Below are 25,688 nucleotides of genomic sequence, written 5' to 3' on the forward strand. Positions count from 1 at the left end.
AGGATGAGGAGAAGGCTGAGGTACTTAATGCCTTCTTTGTCTCAGTCTTTCATAGTCAGACTGGTCATCGTCGAGGTTTTCAGGCCCCTGAGCTGGGAGATGGAGATAGGATGCAGAGTGAAGTCCCAGTTGTTGAAGAGGTGGCAGTCACTGACCTGCTCCTCCACCTGGATGCGCACAAGTCCATGGGGCCAGACGGGATCCACCCAAGGATACTGAGGGAGCTGGCAGAGGAGCTGGCCAAGACACTCTCCATCATTTATCAGCAGTCCTGGTCAACCGGGGAGGTCCCAGATGACTGAAAGCTAGCAAATGTGACGTCCCTCTACAAGAAGGTTGGAAGGAGGATGCCGGGAACTACAGGCCTGTCAGCCTGACCTCGGTGCCAGGAAAGGTCATGGAACAGATCATCTTGAGTGCCATTACATGGCACGTGCGGGACAACTGGGGGATCAGGCTCAGCCAGCATGGGTTTATGAAAGGGAGATCCTGTTTCACTAACCTGGTCTCCTTCTATGACAAGGTGACCTGCTTAGTGGATGAGAGGAAGGCTCTGGATGTTGTCTATCTGAACTTTAGTAAAACCTTTGACACTGTCTCCCACAGCATTCTCCCGGAGAAGCTGGCTGCTTACAACTAGGATAAGTGCACTCTGCGCTGGGTTAAAAACTGGCTGGAGGCTGAGCCCAGAAAGTGGTGATAAATGGAGTCAAATCCCGTTGGCGGCCGGTCACGAGTGGTGTTCCCCAGGGCTCAGTGTTGGGGCTGGTCCTGTTCAACATCTTCATTGATGATCTGGAGAAGGGGATTGAGTGCACCCTCAGTAAGTCTGCAGATGACACCAAGTTGGGTGGAAGTGTTGATCTGCTGGAGGGCAGGAAGGCCCTGCAGAGGGACCTGGACAGGCTGGATCATTGGGCTGGGGCCAACAGTATGAGGTTCAACAAGGCTAAGTGCCGGGTCCTGCACTTGGGTCACAACAACCCCAGGCAACGCTACAGGCTTGGGGAAGAGTGGCTGGAGAGCTGCCTGGTGGAAAAGGCCCTGGGGGTGTTGGTTGGCAGCCGCCTGACCATGTGCCAGCAGTGTGCCCAGGTGGCCAAGAAGGCCAATGGCGTCCTGGCCTGTATTAGGAATAGTGTGGCCATGAGGACCAGGGAGGTGATAGTGCCCCTGTACTGGGCACTGGTGAGGCCACACCTCGAGTACTGTGTTCAGTTTTGGGCCCCTCACTGCAAGGACATTGAGGTACTGGAGTGTGTCCAGAGAACGGCAATGAAGCTGGTGAAGGGTCCAGAGCACAAGTCTTATGAGGGTCGGCTGAGGGACCTGGGGTTGTTTAGTTTGGAGAAGAGGAGGCTGAGGGGGGACCTATTGCTGTCTACAACTACCTGAAAGGAGGTTGTAGCGAGGTGGGGGTTGGTCTCTTCTCCCTGGTAACAAGCAATAGGACGAGAGGAAATGGCCTCAAGCTGCGCCAGGGGAAGTTTAGGTTGGATATTAGGAAAAACTTCTTCACCGAAAGGGTAGTCAGGCATTGGAACAGGCTGCCCAGGGAAGTGGTTGAGTCTCCATCCCTGGAGGTATTTGAAAGACGGGTAGACGTGGTGCTCGAGGCCATGGTTTAGTGGTGGATTTGGCAGTGCTAAGTTAACAGTTGGACTCGATGATCTTAAGGGTCTTTTCCAACCTTAACGATTCTATGATTCTATGATTCTATATTTCTGGGAGAATAGGGAAGTATTTTAAACATTTGGGAGGCAAAGTGTCTTTCTAGGGCTTTACCTTGTTATTTGTTTCTAGTTCTAAATATGGCTTTGATACAATTAAATGCTTTTTATATGAAAAGGTCTAATTGAAGTACAATAAAACATAATTTTTAAAAACCGGCTTGTCTTAGCAGATTGAGATCTAAGAGACTGTAAAAATAAAAATGGTTTTTCAGAGCTTCATTTTTAGATGTTGACCCTAAATGTTATTATATACCTTTCCTAAAGATTGCTTCTGAGCCCAAGAAGCACAGCTTAAATAAAACTATAGAATCAGAATATCTTCAGTAACTGTTAAAAACCATGAAAACTTTTACAATGCAGTTTATCACTGCAATTGTCATCACAGCTGGGCATACAGTACTGTGTTAGTTTTGGCTGGGATAGAGTTAATTTTCTTCATAGTAGCTAGTATTGGGCTGTTTTGGATTTGTGCTGAAAACAGTGTTGATAACACAGGGATGTTTTAGTTGTTACTGAGCAGTGCTTACACAGAGTCAAGGCCTTTTCTGCTTCTCACATCACCCCACCAGTGAGTAGGCTGGGGGTGCACAAGAAGCTGGGAGGGGACACAGCTGGGACAGCTGACTGCATCTGACCAAAGGGATGTCCCATACCATATGATGTTATGCTCAGCATATAAATCCATGGGAAGAAGAAGGAAAGGGGAGATGTTTGAAGTTATGGCATTTGTCTTCCCAAGTAACCGTTACACATAATGGAGACCTGCTTTCCTAGAGATGGCTGAACATCTGCCTGCTGATAGGAAGTAGGGAATGACTTCCTTGTTTTGCTTTCCTTGTGTGCACGGCTTTTGCTTTACCTATTAAACTGTCTTTCTCTCAACCCATGAGTTCTCTCACTTTTACTCTTCTGAGTCTCTCCCCAATCCTGCTGTGGGAGGACTGAGCTAGTGGCTGTGTAGTGCTTAGTTGCCAGCTGGGGTTAAATCACGACACTGTGAGACAAAGTATTTTGAGCGTGGGATGATTTTTGAAGTTCAACAAAGTCTGCCAGCAAGCCAATTCCCCCAGTTCCACCACAGTCTCCTTGTACAGGTGGCATCTAATTAGCTAAAAGTGGCACTAAACTACCTCCCTTAAAGAACCGGTTAACAGTTAAAATTTGTCCTCTTTCAAAAAAATTAACAAATTATGAAATTGTAGAGGTTTGGCGTTAAAGAGAAGTGTTTGTGTTTTCTGATTGTTCTCCATTTTGATATGCACAAGAAGTTTATCCTGGGGGGCAAATAATTCAAATGTAAGCAAAATATGTTATCGTATTATGGGATCTGCCTTCTTTGTTTTTAGAAGGCATCAAGGTTCATAGAACTTTTTTTAGACCACTGTTATCGTAAAGCTAACAGGAGGTAAAAGTGAGGGGAGAAGATTAGAGAGCACTGAGACTGTGTTGAGAAATCAGTGGAGTAAGAAATAACAAAAGTGATGTTAGAAGTTTCAGTACATTGTGATCCTGTTTCCCATTTGACGCAAGGATGTTAATTTAAATCTTATTTGGAAACTTTGTACCTTTACTGTTCTGTACTTTTGTAACAGAATTATGGTTATTGAATTATAAAATTCTGCACTGCAGATATGGGAACTATTAATCTAATTTTATTGTTAGATACCTTTTTTTTTATTACTCTATATTTTGTACATTTTGATAGTTTCTTAAATCTTTCACACAGGCCAAAATTTCCTATTGATTTTGCAATAGCTTCTATAGTTGCAGGAGAATCAATCAAGTAAACAAATAAGTAAAGTAGTTCTGTTGTGAAAGTACAAAAACATGGAAGCAAATAGAAAGAGACTGTCTTTTACTCAGAAGTATAAAATTAGTGGTCACTTCTGAAAATCTGGCCTTCTTTGTTCTTCTGTTCATGTACTGATACTTCTCTTTCCCACCTTCTTTACAGCATTCACATGCTGCAGGTATCCATAACAGAAAAGAAATAAAATGAAACAAGTGCTTGCAATTAGGTCTAATTTCATATTTCCATCCAGAGTGTTGCTTTCTACCTCACTGTGTTTGCTTGGATCTTGGCAACAGAATTAATTTTCCATGAGCTTGCAGGAGTAGTTTTTTATTAAATGTTCAATTTCAAGCATAGACCCTGAATGGTTTTAGTTTTAGCTTTCATTGAGGGTGCCCGCAAAGGGGCAGAAACAGCATTCTTGTGCTAAACCCAATAATCACCACGAGGTTTGTTTGGAGAGTTTGAATCTGGCTAACAGCTGGCTGTTTCTCTGGAAAGTGTTTCCATCTTCTGTTCTCATCAGCAGTAGTCTGCTTATCAGGCTCAATGACAGTTTCTTCCCCAAACTTTGAACTTATGATTTCAAACACACACACTATTTATTGCCTCAGGTTGCAGTCATGAATCCTGCTTAATCAATAATGTGTAGTTCTCCCAGTGGTTCTTGTACAGTCTCAGCGGCAAAGCTTACAGTATTTGAAGGCCAAGTTTTGAAATCTGAGATTTACGGCAGGGAAAAAAAGAAAGGAAAAAAAGAAACAAAGAAAAAAAAGGAAATATGAAAAATACGGCATACTGAGTAATACATAGATAAAACTAATTTATAGACTGCTTTTCTTGATGAAGCAAATCCATCAATGTGGATTTTAAATAATTGGAATATCCTAAGAAAACCAAATTGGAATTGGAAGAAACCACAGTTTGCAGTGATAAATCTGTTCACACTGCTCTTAGTGTGCTGGGCACATGTACCTGACATTGGGACTCATGACAAAATCCAGATAGTTATCCTTGCTCTTGAAAATCATGGCACCTGTACCTTAATTCTAAACAGGCTGGAAATAATAATATTGAATCATAATGTCTGTGAACATAGCATTCCTAATGATAGGGTTTGCATTTCTCTTTGCAGCAACTTCTCATTGTTTAAATATGCATTTTTATTTTTTAGTCCCTGGATGTGAATCTTCTTATTTGTTTTTTAGAATTATATGCTAGATTCTCAAACTCTATTTGTCTGCTTACAGAGATGGAGTACTGCATGTTAACAGGAAAACTCTTCAGGGATTTCTGTGCTTCTTCTGTAAAGAAATGGTAAAAAATTTAGTAATCTCTCTGCTTATAAATGACCTTGCATTTCTCTCAGATTAATTAATGACAATTTGAAATAAAATGGCATTTATAGTGCTGTCCTGCTTTCACACATTGTGTGCTATGCTGTCATATTGCTGCATTTTCTCCACACTTTTCTAATATTAGCATAGCTTTTTTAACCAAGCCTTATCACTTTGATTTGCAATATTTGTATGATAACACCTATTTCTACAAAATACACATATGAAGCATTGGTATTTTCAAAATCAGAAGGAATGAAGATAGCATTTTGCTTTACATGGAGACTGTCACTTTTCACTTCAGTGGAAAGAAGGTGCAAGTTAAATTCCTGGTTGATAGATAAGGCCAAACAAATTGATTCTGAGATCCGTTTCAGAATTACTAAAGACATGCACCTCAAGTAATCTCAGCACTTTTCCTGTTAATAAATATCATTTACTCTATATTTTGTTCTTTTTAATAGACGATAGTTTACAAATAGAAGTAAAATAAAATTAAGCTTTCAAATTATGTTGATGGTCTAAGATACTTTACCAAGCATACTTATTGTAAGTGTACCATCAAGTCAAAATACCAATAATTAGCTAAAAAAAATCTATCAGTATTATTCCATATAAGTTTTGAATCAATATTGTCATTTTAGTGAAGCTTTAGCTAAGCTCCAGCTACTCCAAGTAGCTGAAGTCTAAAACTCAGTAAGTCTGGAAATGGAAAACTCCTAACAATCTGAAATTTTCTCTACCTGTTCGGTCACAGAGAAACCTATAACCAGCTGTAATGTTGGTATGGCCTGACATTTTAAGAACACCAAACCAAAACCAAAACCCATCAACATTTTCCAGAAATTTAGTAGTCGTGTTTGGAGCTTTAGATATCATTCCCAGGAGAAACTGCAGTACATCTAGGGTTTTGTTCAGAACTCCAGAACAAAGGTTTGGGATGCCACTTCCTGCTACGATGCGTTGTCAGTGCATTGGGATTTTCTGCATCGAGGCCTTTTTTTTTTATTTTATTTTGTTACGGGAGCTGCTGCTGAATTGCCATTACAAACACATTTAGCGAAGCTCTGGATATGCAGTTCAAGTTTTCTGAAGTTTCAAAGTGAAAATGAATTTTTTTTCTTTCATCTTTAGTTAAATTTCAACTCCTTCAGTCCTTTGGAAAGACACATAAAATAGAAGTAATTTAAGATGGCATAAGTTTTACACTAACCCAGGTGTTCATTTTTTCTTTATTCAACCATCCTTAGTCATAATTCTTATTGTTGATGATGGTGAATACATAAAATATCATTATCAATATCATCTGTAATGGTAGCCTTGTGGATTCTCTGCCAGAGCTAGTAAATTATGGGATTTTTACAAAGATTTAATATTGCGGGTCACAGACGAAGAGAAACCAAAGTAACAGATAATTCCATATGCCTCAGTTTGGTTGACCAATCTGAGAAAATTAAAAGGCACTCGATAGCATCAAAACCCTATAAAAATAAATCTTAAACACTTTGTTCTAAATCATTTTCATGTGGAATGGAAAGAAAATCAGATTTCAAAATAGAAAACCCTTTGTCATTCCAACTCAACTTTACCCAGAAGGGGTTAGTAACTTACATGCCCTGAGGGAGTATTGGGACCTGTCATGGCCCTGACAGCACTTGCACAGGGGATTTGGGTGCCTCTGTCTAAGGCATAACCGTGAAACCTTGGATCTGAGTGCTGTGAAAAAGCTGTCTGAGAAAGAGCTGGGGGAAGTCTTTGCAACCCCTGACCCCTAACCATGGACTTCACTTTCTGGCTCAACCTTGTTTTGTTACTAAGTGCTTGTCTAGTGGCCATGAGGACACTGGCTGACCCTTGTTTCTAGGGCTGGACCAAATCCTGACTCTCACTAACTGACTTGACCTAGGCCTGCCTCATTGCTGTGGGTTTGTCTGGTGATTTAGCCTCTTGCCTGACCCCAGGTACCATTGCTAAACCTGCTCTGCTCTTCTTGCTTAGGTCCTGTGGGACTGCTCTCTTGTTCATGAAGGGAACTGTCCCTGCCCACCTCAGGCCCCAGTTTGCCTTCCCCTGTGGTGGATCCTGCTCCTGCTGTTCCCTGTCTAGTACAAGCATGATAGGATTTTAATTTTTACATAAAAATACAAAAACTTTTTTATAGGTAAAACATTATGAGAAAAATGAGGGGACAAATTAAATTCATTAAGTCTATATAATCTTGTTTTTCATCTCACAGAATGACAATGGGTCCAGTATTGAGTTTCTTGCCACTTTCTCCATAGCATTTGATAGGCATGCTGGAGATGGACTTTGGGCGTGATCCACTGTTCTGTGTTATTCCCACCTCTTTTTCCTAGCAAAAAGTCACTGAGAATCTAGGTAGTCTAGAGCATTTGCATGCATCTTTGGTGCCAGACATAAGAGTTTTGAGACACCACATAAAATGAGGTACCACTTCCAGAACCTTAAATGATGAAACAGAAAACCTGAAATTCTGGTCCCCTTGGACTAAATGTGAGCCTTACCATTGATTTCAAGTATGTCCAAATTAACATTTGATTATCATAGAATCATAGAATGCTTTGGGATGAAAGGGACCTTTAGAGGTCATCTAGTCCATCCCCCCTGCAATTGGCAGGGACATCTTCAACTAGATCAGGTTGCTCAGAGCCCCATCCAGCCTGGCCTTGAATGTTTCCAAGGATGGGGCACCTACTACATCTCTGGGCAACCCATTCCAGTGTTTCACCACCCTCATCGTGAAAAATTTATTCCTTATATCTAGTCTGAATCTACCCTCTTTTAGTTTACAATCATTACTCCTTGTCCTATCGCTACAGGCCCTGCTAAAAAGCCCATCCCCATCTTTCTTATAAGCCCCCTTTAAGTATTGAAAAGCTGCAATAAGGTCTCCCTGCAGCCTTCTCTTCTCCAGGCTGAACAACCCCAACTCTCTCAGCCTTTCCTCACAGCAAAGGTGTTCCATCCCTCTGATCATTTTTGTGGCCCTCCTCTGGACCCGTTCCAACAGGTCCATGTCCTTCCTGTGCTGAGGACTCCAGAGCTGGACGCAGTACTCTAGGTGGGGTCTCACCAGAGCAGAGTAGAGGGGCAGAATCACCTCCCTGTGCCTGCTGGCCATGCTTCTTTTGATGCAACCCAGGATACGGTTGGCTTTCTGGGCTGCGGGAGCATATTGCTGGCTCATGTCCAGCTTTTTGTCTATCAGTACCCCCAAGTCCTCCTCGGCAGGGCTGCTCTCCATCCTTTCATCCCCCACCCTGTACTGATACCAGGGATTGCCCCGACCCAGGTGCAGGACCTTGCACTTGGCTATGTTGAACCTCATGAGGTTCACACAGGCCCATTTCTCCAGCCTGTCCAGGTCCCTCTGGATGGCATCCCATCCCTCAGGCATGTCAACCACACCGCTCAACTTGGTGTCATCTGCAAACTTGCTGAGGGTGCACTCGATTGCACTATGTCGTTGATGAAGATATTAAACAGCACTGGCCCCAGTACGAACCCCTGAGGGACACCACTCATCGCTGTTCTCCATCTGGACATCGAGCGATTACCACTACCCTCTGCATGCAACCATCCAGCCAATTAGCTATCCACTGAACAGTCTGCTCATCAAATCCATATCTTTCCAATTTAGAGAGAAGGATATTCTGGGGGACCGTGTCAAAGGCCTTACAGAAGTCCAGATAGATGACATCCATACCTCTTCCCTTGTCCACTGATGCAGTCACTCCATCATAGAAGGCAACTAGGTTGGTCAGGCAGGACTTGCCCTTGGTGAAGCCATGCTGGCTGTCTCAAATCACCTCCCTGTCCCCCACGTGCCTTAGCATAGCTTCTAGGAGGATCTGTTCCATGATCTTCCCAGGCACAGAGGTGAGGCTGACAAGCTGGTAGTTCCCAGGGTCCTCCTTTTTACCCTTTTTAAAACTGGCTGCAATGTTTCCCTTTTTCCACTCCCCAGGGACTTCACCTGACTGCCGTGACTTTTCAAATATCATGGTGAGTGGCTTGGCAGCTACATCAGCCAGTTCCCTCAGGACTCTGGGACACATCTCATCAGGACCCATAGACTTACGTATGTTCAGGTTCCTCAGGTGGTCGCGAACCTGATCTTCACTTACAGTGAGAGGACCTATATTCAAATACATATCGTATATGTATTTGAAAAAAGGTGAACCCAAACGTCTGTGTTCAATCACCTTCTCCCATGCAACTTTTCTGATTGCACAGTGAACAATGTAATTGGTTTTTCAGTACAAAAAGCAGTAAGCAATGTCATATTCTGGCATTGACAAAAATATGAGGGGATTTGCCTGTCTTCTGCTAAAAAGTCCTTGTTTGGTTTTAGGTGAAATGGTGCATGGGCAGAGGCAACTGCTGAATGGAAAGTAGACATAAAACAAGGAGTATTCTGCTCAGTTAGGAGCTATCGATGCCAGTCACTAAAACAAGGTTCTCTTCCTAGCAAATGGGGACAGATGGCAAAATACTTATGTGGTAAATAACATTGAGCATATTAAGAGTTATAGCTTCAGATGAGCTGGAAGAGCTTGTCAAATGCCAACCTTCATGTAGTCTGAAGTAAGGTTTCTGAAATACCACCAATAAGTTCCCACTGCCACACAGTTTGTCCACCTCATTTCAAATCCTGGTCTTGGCTTGGAGTGGCTGATGTAAGTCAATACTTTGACAGTTAGATGGCATTTGTTCAATTCAAATGACACCCATCACTCTGACTTTTGTTCTAAAGCTCTGAGAGGTTAATTGAACGGATATGAAGAATAAGCCAGGCTAAGATTGCCTCTGCTCTAACTCAGAAGTACTAAACCTCTGGACTTAATTTAAGACTCCTCTTTTTTGTGCATTAGACTGAATCATGTAGACAGTTTAAAGGAGAAAATGTTAATAAAAGACAACTTAATTTTTAAATTTGCATATGGTAGGGAATTTCAGTACAGCAGAGTTTAGTGGTTTCTGTACCTATCAGTGAGACTAAGGCTTTTCTCATCTAATATATTTATACTAATATGTAAGGCAAAGTGTGACATGATCTATTTTTGTTTTTTTTCAATTTGCAGGTTTGCTTATGATCTTCAAAAATAAATTCACAGACAATTTAATGTCAATTTGGGGGGGATCTATGATGACCTTAATTTTAATTCCAATAGCAACACATTGCAGACTTCTGTTTTAGATGAAATTTAATTAAGGGTATAGTCATTGTATGCTGTATTCAGCAGGTAATTAAGACATAGCTTGGAAAATTTCTGTAAAGTACTATGCTTAGCTTTGTAAAACAGTAGGCTGTGTTGAAATAAATGAGCAAAGCTAAATCTACTAAGAATTTTTTTTCCCCTCTACATTACCAAATAAAGTTAGGTTTCTCTCTAAATTGAAGCAGGCTTGAGATAAAGACAGTATAAGTAGACAGTGTAAAGTGCCTTGTCAAAGAAAAATATTGCCTTAGTTGGAAAATATGCCTAGATGATTTTGCAGGGAGTATGGTTGTAATCTTATCCAAGATTGCTTCATGTTGACTGTAAGAATCTTTCTGATTGATTGCATTTCAGCAGTTTTTGGTTTTAGGGAATTTCAAATGACTCCTTTTTCTAAGATGACAGTAAGTATACCTTTCTGCAGTAGTTATTCTAAGCTGCAGAAGTATGTACCAATTTTTTTCTTCACCTATTGACATCAAATACATTGTGTAGAGCTTATGTGTTTCATGACAATAAAAATTCAAAATTCTGTTAATAAGTCTTCCTGTAGTTCGTTTTATCTGGAATTTCTAGAACATAAACAAAAACATCGTACAGCTTTATTCTTGATGTTACTTTTATTTTGCATATTTTTCATAAGCAGTCCTGAATATTCCTGCTTTACTTGAAGTAGAACTAAAAGTGTTTCTGCAAATCTACACATGTATAAATTTGAAGTTAGCATTCAAGTCACTGGTCAAATGTATTTGTATGTCTTCAACACTCATTGCTGCTGAGATTATTTGCAATTTTATCTGCCTGCCCTTGAATTGTGCCTTCTCTTCCAAATTTCCCATCTTTGTCTCTCTGAAATCTACCGAATGTCCCAATGATGAATTGGCAAAATGAGACCTTGCTAATGGGAAAATTGCAGGGGAGAGCTTTTCTTCCTTACCGCTTTTTTTCTGTGAATGCTAACACCACCATCCACCTGGTTTTCCAGGTCTAGGTACACAAGGAAGACATATCAACCAAGCAAGTGAAAATTATTACTAATGCTAGTATTCACTGAGATATTTTATCAGCTTTGTCCCATGTCTAATGAACATTCATTTACACCCTGAAATCTCAATAAAAAGTCAAAAACAAATGAAAATCTTCTTGGGATATTCAGTGGCTACCCTGAAATATATTTCATATCTATTCAAATATATTACAGTATTAACTGTAAATGCCACACTTTTAAAGGAGAACTATTATTCTTTTAAATCTGGTTAGGAATATCAGCATACAAAATACATGAGACTTACAAGTTAAAATTTCCAAACTAGGTATTTGCCTATTTTGTCATGCAGTTCCTTCAATTTATATCCAGTTCCATTGTAATTTGTTTTAAATTGATACTGACCCAACTTTATATTGTGTTTTAAAATGTTTCTGAAAGATGTATTTTAAAGTGCCACCTTAACTTGTTTTAGTTGCTTTAGATTTCTCATTTATTGATAACAACATAAATGGTAAAGAACTGAAAGACTGTAAAACAAAAGTAATGAGGTTCTTAAATTTTCTATAGTATTATGTTTTTGACATCTGGTATTCCTACAGAGGCTACTTCATTACTTACAGTTTAGAGCCTGAAAACACTAAATGTAGAGGGCTAGAAGATTTTTTCTGGACCAACAGCTTCAACTTTTGCCCTCAGATTTATCCACCTTAAGAAACATGCTTATAAATGTCAACATCTGTCTTAAAATCAGTAGCATTTCTTTCTACTCTTGCTCTGCCACAGCTACTAAAATATTTTCTCTAATGTTAGAAACATCCTTTGAAATAAGTTAATTGACAGCTTACATTTGATATTGTTTCGACATTAACATTGAAAGACAGGAGATTACGGTTCTGGTATACTAGTGTGAGGAATTCTGCTTCAAAATACGTATATTGTGGGCATTCATACATATAGCAAGATGAGGTGAATTAGACCATTTCTGAGTACTTGAGTATTGAGTATAGCGTATTATTAGATAGCTTAAAAAACCTGAAAATCTTTTAAACCTTTCACATTATAGCTAGTTTTCGTACATATTCAGACAGCCTAGATAATACTTACAAATAAAATAATGCAATCTGCAGAAATGTGTGCTTTTAGGATTTTTGTTACGGTATAAACCAAATGATTTTCTTGGAGTGACATCTCTGAGACAGACTAGCGATGACAAGATGCATCAATTCACAACACTTTATAGTGTTGTGAATCCAATCATATTAAAAAAAAAATCACTAATATCACACTCTGATATCACAGAATATCACTAAAATCACATTCTGATATATTGGTTGCCTGAGAGTACCTCACATACTCATAGTAGATTCCTGACTAATTAGCCGAAGTGGATATTTACAGAAATAACCCAGAATCAAATGTGCAGCATCAAACTTCATTATTAGACATGGCAACTTATTTGTTGAAACTTATAAAAATGTAAATACAACATGAAATAGAATCATGGAAGAAAATTATTTTTATAAAATGTTAAGAATGTTTGTTTTTTGCAAAATCATCATATAAATGATCACAAAAAATGACAGTGCACATGAAATACTTTGACGTTTACTGTTACAATTAGTTTTTTAAAAAATGAACAAATTGCCAAAAAGAGCAATTGTTAAATCTAAGTCTGTTTCTACATAAATGTGAAATGAGATATTTGACATTTTGATACATTATGCTGTTTGTAAAAAAAAAAAAGAAAAAAAAAAAAGAAAAGGAGTAGATTAGTCTTTCGAATCAGCAAAGCAACACAGAACATCCATTACAAGCTGTCTTTCAAGGAGGAATTTGCAAGTCATTTTTTATGATTGATGATTTTACGGTATCATTGTATCATATGGTGTCAGAATAATGCATTGCTGAAAGCAAAACAAAGAAAGTTAAAAACTTTGATGCTACTTTTAAAAATAATTAAGAAATTAGAAACCTAACACAATGAAAAATGAATATCAGTATTTTATCTAGTTAATTTTATTCTTTATTATAATTGGTGAAAATATCTTAATAAAATAAATATTTCTAAGTAGTTTAGAATAATTTAGGTACTACTGTACCTGTATTTTCATGCTTATAAAATAATAGCTTGGATCTTCAAAACCACCTCATTTTTAGAAAAAAATTCCTCCGCTCACTACCTTCTAAGTTACCAAGAGAGTTCCTTCTTTTATTCTTTTTCTGTAATGGGTTTTATAAAATTTACTGTTCTTCTCAAGTAACATACTTATGTCCCACACTTTTATACACCAGAAAGTCTGAGCAAAATTCCCAAGTAACTGAAGTTATTTCATCTGAACAGTACTTTTTACCACCCTGCAACTATTATGCTATTATTAAAGCATGGTTCAATCTAACTTTGCAATGCTGCATTTGACCATAACTTTTACTTTATGACCTAAAAGAGGTGCTTTAATCCAGTCTATATAAAACTGTTCAGGTGATGGGACAAGGAAAGGTAATAGGTCCCCTTTTTTCCTTTTCCTTTTTCTTTTTTATATTCCATCAGGCCTTATAGAAACCTTGTTAGAAGCAAGGCAGAAAAAAAAGCTTTTTGGATTAATGATGTCTCTGATATTTCTTCATTATCTAAGTTATTGAATTAATATTATGGAAAAAAGTGCTTGAGGCAGTGAAAGAAATAAATATCCTGCATTAATCCCAAATGATGATGAACAAAATTTTGGAAAAGAAATATACATGAAAAGGCAATTTCTGTCTGATTTTGTATAAGAGTGTGGTCGTGGGGCAAGGCTGAACAGTAACTTATAACATCAGGATTGCAAAATAGGCTGTTTTACTTTTTCCCAAAAATCAAATCACACTTACTCCTGTTCATGATATTACTTTTCTATCTCATGTAAGACTTCTGTTTATTGTAAATGCGGCAGATTCTGTTTCTAAGTTTTTGATAAAAAAGTATTTCCACTGGGAAGATTAAAGAGTTCTCTTGTGTTTGAATATTACTTTCAGAGTCAAGGGACTGTGTTGGTCCTATCTGTAGCCTGTTCTTTAAATAAAGAGAAATTGTGGCTGTCTGAAATCATGTTTTAGATCACTATAGTACTGCAGCAACATTGATTTGCACTTCTAAATGAAAAATGAAAGACTGGATGTCAACATTATACAGCGTAATTATGCTGACACTTCAGCTGAATTTCAGCACATGTCCTGTGGGGGTTAGAATATCAGAAGTCTGAATGGAGTTGAGATGGAATATAGAATGGCTGGTCCCTTTCATTATGAACTCAGTTCTTGACCCTTGTCTTCTGAATATATTGAATCTAATTCAGTCTTTAGTTAACATCAGTGGTAATTGCTCACATAGACTGGAGATCATGGGACCATAGGAGTACAACAATGACAGGAAAGAAAATGTTAATCCTTAAGTGTTTTCTGAACATTAAAAGGACAAAGTGGTTCTGGATAAATATGAAGAGTGATCTTCTATGATGTGATTTCTCTTCAACTTTATAAATGTGGCTAAAAGTTAAGCAATGTTTCTTCTCATCTACTGCAGGAGCTAATTGAATTCTGCCCCAAAGAACTTTAAAAGTTTATGAAATGTTGTGGCCCTCCTGACTTCCCTTACTACAATCAAAAGATCATGATGTATCAATATGTTCCTTCACTCTGAGAGCATTCATGAAACAACATTACCCCTTCATGCAATTCAGTGCATGCATTGACAAGGGCAAGGTAAAATACAGAAGAAAAAATATGTATTTATTATTAAAACTAATTCCAGTTATAGCTTTTAAAAGATACTTGGAAAAATTCACTTTACTTCTTCTAAAAGGACTTGTCAGAACTATGAGTGACAAATGCAGTCTTACCTTACCCTGAAGTATGTAGAAATTTACCTTTGACTCAAAAGATATTGAAGAACGCTTTCAGTTTCTTGCTGTTTTGCAGTACAACTCAGTAAGTTACTGGAAGCTCCCAGTAGGCATACCTTTCCTTGGCGTGAAACTTTATCAAATTTCATACCAGGTCCCAGCCTGCTATTTTTAAAAAGATTACATATTTTAATGGGAGACTGTGAGGAATGTCCAGTGCTTCCAGCTTTGCCGATAATTGGAGAATGACAGAACAGAAACCAGGTTGGAAATCTTGTTTTAATTTCCAATTTTTCATACAGTTTGGTTAACAATGACCAAAGCAATATTTCAGCCTTCAGTACCGCTTAAATTCCTAGAAATATTGAAAATGTTTCTTTTAATTAACTCTTCAGTTAGAACACTTTCTTTTTTCTTTTGGTTCAGCCACAAAACTAAAAATGTGAATTAATTATAATTATAGTTGGAATATTAATTTTGCAAGAAATATTGAAAAAATGAAAGCGATTTAAAGACAATTTGAATAGAACATTCTGCTGAACGAAATGTCTGCAGTAATCAGAAAATTCAATGTGAAATTGAGGTTCAAAGCTTCTGGCTGTGACAGAGAGTCTGGAGCTCACAGAGACTTGGTTTTCACACTCCAAAAGTCCATGCTAAGCCAGGACTTGGAAACTTTATAGTTAGAGTTTCTAGTGTTTCCACATTGTCGGGATTGTGGCATAGGACAGCCTAAATATTAAAAACTTACTTGTTTTGCTTGAGGCTATCAGAAGGCTTTTCATCCTTCTTTGATCTATGAGGAAACATAAAATAAAAGCCAAGATAAATGATCTAAGTAAGTAATTAAATGAAAATTCAAGAGATACATAGGTCAAAAAGTCTTCGTTGATCTACTGAATTTGCCTCAGTCTGCCCCAAATAAAAGGGTAATATAGCTATCATAAAATATATTTTATTAAAATATTAAAATATATTTTAAAAACATACTGCCACCAATTCTGAGATACTGAGCTTTCTGTTTATCTCCTCCAAAGATCAGATACTAATTGGAAAGACTTCCTTTGACAATTACTCTTATATTGAAAAATACATCTATAAAATATTGAAGGAAAATTCTCATGCTTTTCCATTTCATACCAATGAGTTAGGGTTTAGGAAACAGACCAGAGTTCATTCACTTTATATTTCAGAAAGATCTATAAACATTTATTAACTTTAATAGGTTAAGTGTCATCTCTGTTTTGAATACCTTATATTAAGAAAAAAAAAAAAAAGAAGATAACACATTTTATTATCTGCTAACAGTGTAATGGAATATATTATTCATCAGGTCCTAAGTAGGCCAGAAGAATGAACAGGAAAGAAAAACAGATTCAAAATTGTGGCTGCATTTCAGCCACTGCTATAAATACTCCTCTGACTACAAGGGCCAGAATGTTATCTCTAGACCCCAAATTAGTGTGGAAAACCAAGAGAATTGGGAAGATCTCAAAACAATTTGAAGGTCATTTGTCTGGATGAGAACAAAGCTTTGAAATGATCAGAAGACACAGAAGCGAAAATTACAAGTCTATGAGTTAGCATGTGGTAAGCAATTGCCAAAGTAATTCTGTGCATAAAGATAAAAAATCATTACCAAGTTATTTTGTCATTTTCAGGTTTCAGTATGTGTTAATGAACTTATTTGAAAGTTCAGCTGAAAATAATGTTTCAGCATGATTTTTCAGGTCAGGAATTTGTCAAGAGCGATGCTGAACATGGAGAGACACAGTAGAAGATGGTTTGATATTGTCCTTATTAAACACGTCTATTGCAGAAAGGTCTGAGCTCTAAACAAAAAGAAATCCTCATTTCAGTCAGCCCTGTATTAACACAGATCTTAGACAGTACGTGCCTGAAGAAGCTGACAAAACAGGTTTGGTAGAACAATATATAGCATTATGGCATTTCTTTGTTTGATGTTGGAGAGGAGAGAAGGAAAAGGGTTGCCTCTTTTTATTAGTTGGAGCTCCCACTTTGCTGTTTCCCTAAGGTCATACAGCATAGCGATGCACATACCACTGTTTCTTCATGATGGTAGTTATACACTCTTGGATCCTCTGCCCAAATCTAGGGTCCTTTTGCAAAGGGTCACTGTATAAAGTCCTCTCCGCCCTTGCTGGAAACACGGAAAGTGATCTGCAATCATTTGTGTAGCTTTCCAAAAGTAATTCTGACTCTGAGATGGAGAATTAAAGACCTAGTGTTGTAAAGGAAACCACACAGCCTTAGAAAAAATGTGAGGGGAGGGAAGAACACGACCTATTATCCTGAAAACAGGCTCTGGGATTGAAATATGTAATGCCGTTACAGGCAGAGCTATGTTTTCATAGCTTCTTTCTGTTGGGGATAAACTGAGGGATCATTCCTGGAAAACACACTTCTCAAAAAGACAGAAACTAGCAAACTGAAAACCAGCAAAATGTCAGAGATATCTCAGTTTCAAGAATGGAAAAACACTGATATGTGTGGGAAAGGGTGTAGATTTACAAAACAGAACCTGCTTCTACCTTTCCCAGATCAAAATGAGAAAAAATGAACAGTTGTGAGCATTCTATCTGCACCTAGGAGAGAAGACATATTCACACTGTCACCCATACACAGGGTGAATTCCTGAGTCTCCTACAGCTACCAGGAGAGATTTTTTAACTCCGTTATGTCCATTATGCTTCAAAAAACCCTTGTTTTCTGAAGGCAACATCAATGATAGACGACATGTGTAACTGAAAGAAAGGAATTTAACTCCCATTCCATCTCTGCTACTCATTATATTGGCTGTGATATTGAAGGGATGAACAGTATGTTTTATCATATCTCTATCAGCACATTAAATATGAGGTAACTAGTTCTGTGTCTTTCATTTTACCCATTAAGTTGTCTTACATCAATAATTATTGAAAAATTTCTGAATGTATGTAGTTTTGCAACTCGAAGTATTGCTAAGAGGCATGGCAAAACCCTAGGTACTTCATTTAAGTATTTGCACACACACATATGCATTTTATTCATATAATAAATAACTATTCATAGTAATTTAGTGACTTTTTATTTTCTATGTAATAATTTCAGTGATTTAATCATTCATTATAGCTCTAGAAAAAGATAGTCACATCTCATGGCAAGTGGATCTAGGTTTATGACATGCTAAAGGTCACTGAACAACTATTGGGTTTACTAATTGACTTTAACTTTTTATAGGTCTGTCAAAACGCTGTAATGTATATGGGGTGTGCATGCTTTATAAAAATGATTTAGCTATTGGATCACCTTCAAAGGTCTTAAAGGAAACACTGTCTAGACAAAGATCAACAAAGATCTAGATCAACTATAAAAGGATCCTGCAAGATTATGGTTCACTTTGAGCTCTAATGAGATACTTTCTACACAGTATTACAACCAAATGAAAAGAAGTAACGGCATGGGTTGCTGTCGCCTGTAGTGGGAGAAGTGTTTATTACATTTTACACTTATTTCACCCTTTTATTTGTGTTTTCTGTCTTAAAATAAACTGGGACTGAGCCAAATACATTTGACGTTGTAACTAGAGTGTACTGCTAATGATAGTAAATAGATAAAATATACAGTAAAATAGGGAAAATGTATTCTTTTAGTCTCAGAACTGCTTTTATAATTTTTTGTTTGTTTGTCTTCTGTTCATGATTTCATTTCTGTTCTTGATATTTTATGAAGCCTTCAAAAGAGAAGGAAAGGATCTCTATTTGCACCAGTAGTGATTCTGTAAAATTGACTGAAAATCTATCTAACACGATGATACTGCAGCTGTAAGCACTCTTATGACATTTTAATGTGTGTGCCTTACTGCTTTCATTACAGCAGATAATAGGATGAAATCAAAAAAGTCCAGATTACAGTACTGTTGTTCAAATAGAATAACACCTTATTCAGTAAGTAGTTCAGGTTCCTTCAGGGGGCTTATTCATACAACACAGTGCTTGTTAAATGGAGTTGCTGTCATTTAGATCTGCTCTACTGAGGTTCATATCCTCAAAGATATACACACCCATAACTCCTCCTGATTTCAGTGGGATTAGTGGGATTTGGGTACCATCCCAGTGGTACCTAAACACCCTTGAGAATCTGTGTCTTAGTTAATTTAAAGGAGTCTTAAAATTTCAGAACGCACAAATTCATATTACGTTCACCCAAATTATGCTCAACTCACCTGAAAGTTCTGGAATTGTGTATGGTAGAAAAACGGTAGAATAATATCAACTAACCCCAAAGTCACCAGCCATTATTCTGAGACTAATGTTCTTATTACTTTAATAGAGCACCACTCTTTTTCTGAAAACAAAACAAAAAAATGTCAGTTATGAGTTTTTCATCTTACGGTGTAGGTCATCTTATGGTGTAGAATATCTGTGTGTAGACACCAGTAACTTACCTGGCCTCCAAAAATCAGAATTTTAGGTTTTATAGGCACCGAAGTTGAAATTTTATTTTGACCCCATAATCTATATTTTCAAAGCAGTACCTGAGACACTAGGAATCTTAATTATTTCTAAAAGTATAGTATGTATAAACATCTGCAGTCATTGCTGGTTTTAGTGCTTTTATTCCAAGACTACAGTTCACAAGTAAGAGTTTTCAATTACCTAGTATTCTAATGCAACATTTGTACAATTATAATACTGAGCTGTCAAAGCTGAATATAGCTGCACTTGAGTAACTTGGATCTGCTGTAGGCAGCAAAGAAAAATAGAAGGAGCAGCTTTAATTAAAAATTATGATCTTCAAATGAAGTCAATATTGTCAGTTGATGCATGTGGTCTATCAAAATTTATGGAGATTTGAAGGATGAGTTCTATTAAAAAGAGATGGAAAATAACAAAAATCTATGTGTGTATTTGTTACTTATTTTTTGTTTCAATTTTTTCTTCTGTTCAGTGCTAATTGAAAAATGATGTATCTTACCCAGCTTGTGTTTTTATCATATCAGGTTTTCTGATGACATGTAACCATCCTCTGTAGGCAGTCATAACATCACAAACAACAAAGGGTGTAAGCAGTCTGTGTTTAGAGACTTATCTGGAATATCTGAGGATTTGAATCTCTTCACTCATCAATAGTGCACTGAGTGCACAAAGACAGAAATTTGAATTTTGCTTCCAACACAACCTCCAAGGTTCACCCATGATTTAAACTTTGAATGTTGTTCCCTCCTCTGCCTAAGGACTTTTGTATTCATCACTCCCCCTTCCTGGAACAGGACCCTAAATACCATCTTATAAGACATTCTTGGATGGTATTTAAAGGTATAGTTGGTTTCTTTTTTTTGAAGCAGTTCAACATACAATAGTTGCACAGTAATTGTGAAAGATTAAAAATGAGTGAGCAAGTACAATTTTAAAGTGATTAGGCCACTTTCCTGTTTCACAAAAGATTGTAGATTGTGATATCACACTTCCATGGAAAGCTGAGCACCTTTGGCCAGAGCTGTGAGGATGCTGTGCCCCCATACCCTGATGACTAGTGAGTTCCCAGTGATCTGCAAGGTAATGGACATAAGTTTCTTCAAAAAGGGGGGGGGGGGGGGGGGAAATGATTGTGTACCACCTGCTGGGGGAATGCACTGGAGATAAAGAACCCAAATCATTAGCTACCTTCTGGCAACCTGCGAGGTCAAGCTTTGTCTTTGAATGAGCTGCTCAGCACTGCCATGTCTAGCAGGACTTTAACATCTGGGGTATTTTACTGGTCTGAGACACACTGAGAACTAATACGGTCTTCTAACACTCACTGGAAACTGGAACAAAAAGTTTAGAGAAATATTGGATTCAGGTCTAGGATCATGTGGGAATACAAATATTTTTTCTGCATCTGGTTCTGCTGTTTCTCTATTTTTAGAGTTGAACAGAACCTAATCTGAAGACTAATGAACTAGTAAATACGATTCAGTTCACACAACTCAGGATATATCTTTGCTGCTTATAAAGCTTCTGCATGTATGCGATATGCTTGGGTATATCAATATGTATGAAATGTGGCTTGTACATTAATAATGCATTTTCTGTTTATTCAGATGTTGAGAACCAAGAGTCCAACAGCAGCTACAAATATCTGAAATTCAAACTCACTGCAGCCACTGCTGCATTTTTTTTTTCATAAGCCTAAGAACCCTTAATAAGTTCATCTTTAAAAGGTATTATATCTTGACACAGCAATATCCTTCTGCCTTTTCTTCTGCCTAGCTTTGTACAGTAGTATATTTGATGTTTCATCAATATTGTTGCCAAACATGAAGTTATTTTATAAAATACTATACTTTGAAGAGAAAGGGATGAAAATGAAACTTGAAAGAATTTGGAGTACTTTACTGTCTGCTGTAGGTTACAGAATTTTGGATTTGCTGCATTTTCTTTTTTAAAACAAGGAAAAATCGGAGATAAATGCAAAAATCTACAGTCTTTAGTGTCCTGCTTTCAGCTGGGATAGAGCTAATTTTCTTCCTAGTAGCTAGTATAGTGCTGTGTTTTGGATTTAGGATGAGAATAATGTTGATAACACACTGATGTTTTAGCTGTTGCTAAGTAGTGCTTACACTAGTTAAGGACTTTTCAGCTTCCCATGCTCTGCCAGGTGCACAAGAAGCTGGGAGGGGGCACAGCCAGGACAGCTGACCCAGACTGGCCAAAGGGCTATTCCACACCATATGACATCATGCTCAGTATATAAGCTGGGGGAGTTGGTCGGGGGGCAGTGATCACTGCTCGGGGATGAGCTGGGCATTGGTCGGTGGATGGTGAGCAACTGTATAGTGTATCACTTGCTTTGTATTTATTATTATTATTATTATTATTATTATTATTATTATTACTGCTACTACTACTGCTATTACTGCTACTACTACTGCTACTACTACTGTTACTATTACTACTATTCTGTTTTATTTTACTTCAATTATTATACTGTTCTTATCTCAACCTATAAGTTTTCTCACTTTTACTCTTCCAATTCTCTCCCCCATCCCACTGGGGAGGGAGGAGTGAGCGAGCGGCTGTGTGGTGCTTAGTTGCTGGCTGGGGTTAAACCACAATATTTGGAAATGTGGTCTTAGTCCATGCTAATATCTTCTTCCATTTTCTCTTTAAATGTTCTAAAAGATGGAAAAGGCGCAAATAGGGATCTGTATTTTGAAAACTTAAAAAAAAAAATAATTCCTGAATGATTACAAGTCTTTAATTGTAAATAGAAAGACTGTTTCTTTATCACAAGATTGCTGTCTTGTGACATTACATTACATGACTGAATATTCCAGAGAAACAGAGCCAAACACTAGTCGGAGAGATTGAAAACTTCAACTTTCAAATAGTTTTAGCTTGATCTCCCAAAAAGAAAAGGCACACTACTAAATTAATATATATGTATATATAATGCTACCCCCAAAAAATGTCTTTCACAGTGTAAGAAAGAAACATGAAACAAAACTTTTCCCCACTGTGAATTTTAATTTTGCAGAACATATATTTTCAGGAAATAAAACTTTGACAGAGAATCCGAGCCAGCTCCAATTGCAAGTAAAAGTTTAACTCGGAGGGCTAAGCATAAGAATCAAAAACCAAAACGAGTTCTGAAAATAGATGAGTCAAGTCTCATCTTGGTTCTTGATGTGCGCATTGAAGGAATTAAAGATTCTGCACTTTAAATTATACTGTCTGATAAATTCATCATTCTGATCTGACAGAATTGCTTCTGGACTGCAGTAGTTACTGGAAGCTTTTGTCACGAGCTGTCATGTGGCACGTTTGAAGAGTTGCATGCTTTGGGAGATGTGAGGATGAAGTAGCAGCAGTCGATGAGCGACACTGCCTTGGAGGAAGCAGTCTGTGAAATGCAAAGGGAAAACTCACAAATGTCTACAATATGACAAATGGTACTTCTTGGCAGGCAAAATGTCTGATTTTCAGGAAAGAAGATATAAATATATAGACATAAGTAAACTTTGTAGGAGGTGGGGTAATCAGCAATAAGAACTGGCATCTGTAGCATCGTGTGAATGGCCTTTTATTAAAGCTCATCCATTAGCAGTAGTATGACAATTTTTAAAATCAAATTCATATTAATCATAGAACATTTCACATTTTGATGTAATATGTTTGATATGCTGCTCAATTTTTATCTTTAATTTAGATTTTCCATCTATTTTCCAAGGAAGGCTTCATTTAGGAAATGAATATAGACTGGTTCTAAAGTAGAAGCTGACACTTCTAAAATAGAAGAAGGGGTTTTTTTGGACCATTGCAAAACCTTTTTTTTCAAAATTTCCTCTAGACTTTTTTTAATTATAAAAATACAGTTATTGAAAATTATCAAAATCAAAGTGAAATTCTAAACTATGAATGAATGAAAAATATTTGTACCAATGTAATACACGTAATGAATATTCAATGGCAGCTCTTCGAATATAGATTTTTTGATATGGGGTTGCTTTTAAGGATATACTGCTATTTTCAGTTCTCGAAATTTGCAGATTAATATTTCTTGCCTGATTGAGCCAATACTCAAAAATATAAGCTAATGGGAACATAAACTTTTAGATTTATATTTAATTGTGATTAATAAAAGTTATATATGTGCATAAGAGAATCAATTTGTGAACTCTTAATGCATCATATCCATTTAGTCGTAACTTTGTTTTTCTCCTCCAAGGAGAAAATATATTAAAGGCTACTTAGGGTCAATTCTGAAGGTCTAAGTATATTTCCAAAGCAGAGAAAAAGCCATATGCCTTCAGAAGAAGCTGAGATGCAGTGTTATGGACATAGATCAAGCACACAGGTAAGCACAGCATACTGTGTTCAGAGGATTTTTGTCATGGGAGCATTCAGTACTCTCCCTGCTTTCCTGTTCACCCAGAGAAAGAGGATCTGCCCTGTGCTGCGCAAGGGCAGGTCTTCACAAGCATCCCTCCCAGCTCAGTGAAGCTCCCAGTGGAGTGAAGACCTAGACCGTTGTGGCACAGGATGTGTTGAGATAGGACAGTTCAAGTGGGATGAGGCAAAGCCCAAACTCGAGGAGCAGAGGGGCTGGCTGCTCCTGAAGGGCTCGGGAACCAAGGGTGGCAGGGTCTGTCTTTGTTTTTATTCTTCCTTTGTTCTTACCCTTCCTCAGTAAGCATCATCTACTCTGCTAAAGACACTAAGAAAGATAGATTTTGTTTTGACTCTCTGTAGCTAGTTTTCCAGCTGTAGTGTAGGTCTCTTCCCTATATTTTTTCCATGAATTTAAAATTAAAACTTACTAAAAAAAAATTCTGGCTGAACAAATACCTAGTTTGGTTATACTGGCAGCAAGAAAGAATAAATGTATGATGCACAATATTACAGTCTCTTTAAGTTTGTTAACTTTTGTTTGCATTCACCATTTGTTCTTGCGATCTGACGTCTGACATTTAAAAAGTCTAGAACTGGGTCTGATAAATGCAAAAATCAATATGTGGTTTGCTGCTTTTCCCCATATGAGAAATATATTTCAGTTGTTTAATTTATAACATTAATGTGACAATTTCTGGATGACTACAGGAAAAGAGGATGATTTGCACTTTTATTTACTTGTCAAGGTACAGTATTTGCCCTCTTCAAATAGGTTTCCCACTTGAGAATATCATCCCTTAGTTAAACATCTAGCTAATAACCAGGATAGAATCACGTACACTAGACCAACATCTCATTGAAATGCGGGGAGCTTACCACCACTACCACCACCACCACCACCACCACACATACAACAGAAAGTAAGTTTGAGACATAGTGTATGTTTGACAGCATCTTTGTTAAAACTTATTAAAACACTCTACAAAACTTCTTTGTAAGAAAAAAGACATCCGTTAAAGATGTTACCAGGGCAGCTCAAAAACTTTTGTTGCTTCTTGGTCATCTTAATCAGCATTAATTACTATAAGCAAGTTAGTCAGCTACTACTTATGATACAAGAACTGAGGTAGATTTAGATACCTTAAAGACACAAGCTCACCTTTAGAAATTATGTCATATTTCTTAATTGCTCTGATATTTTCTGCCACATAATGCAAAATATTTGAAAATTTTTCTTAATAATTTAAAAGAAAATATTCTGCTCTGACTAGGCTTTAAATCAGAAATGAATTTTCTAAAAAAATTTAAAATGGGAATCCATTATATGAATATTCATATATTGGGGTAAATTGTGAACTGTAAGGTAGCATTTTACAGTTAGTTAATTAGTACCTTAAATGAAAGGTTTTTTTATGTGAAAATGGAAAAGTGAAAGCGGCAAAATTTCTCTTTGTAAGTACACTACAGTTTCTCATGTTAATTCTTAAGACAACAATATTTTGACACAATAAAGAAATTGCATCTTCTACTATTCTTTTAAGTTTAAAGAAACCTTTTTTGTTCTCTTAAATTACTCTGGTCTTTTCTTTGAAGTGTAAATGAATTAGATATTTGCTTAAGGAATCTAAACACATACAGGCTGCTGTAGTATGTGGGTATTTGTTTTCATTAGGTAGTCTGAATTGCAGTGTATCTCACCTGTAATGTAGTATTATATTTTCCTTGTGTCATTTTTTCCTCCATATTAATAGATAATTTTTTTCTTCAGGTCCTAGAAGATAAGGTTAGACTCTAGCTTCAGTCACACAGAGGCAGCGATAATGTAAGTAGTGATAATTATC

Source organism: Nipponia nippon, unplaced genomic scaffold, assembly GCF_047370975.1.
Source record: "Nipponia nippon isolate SJK-2023a ecotype South Korea unplaced genomic scaffold, ASM4737097v1 scaffold_24, whole genome shotgun sequence".
NCBI lineage: Eukaryota > Metazoa > Chordata > Aves > Pelecaniformes > Threskiornithidae > Nipponia > Nipponia nippon.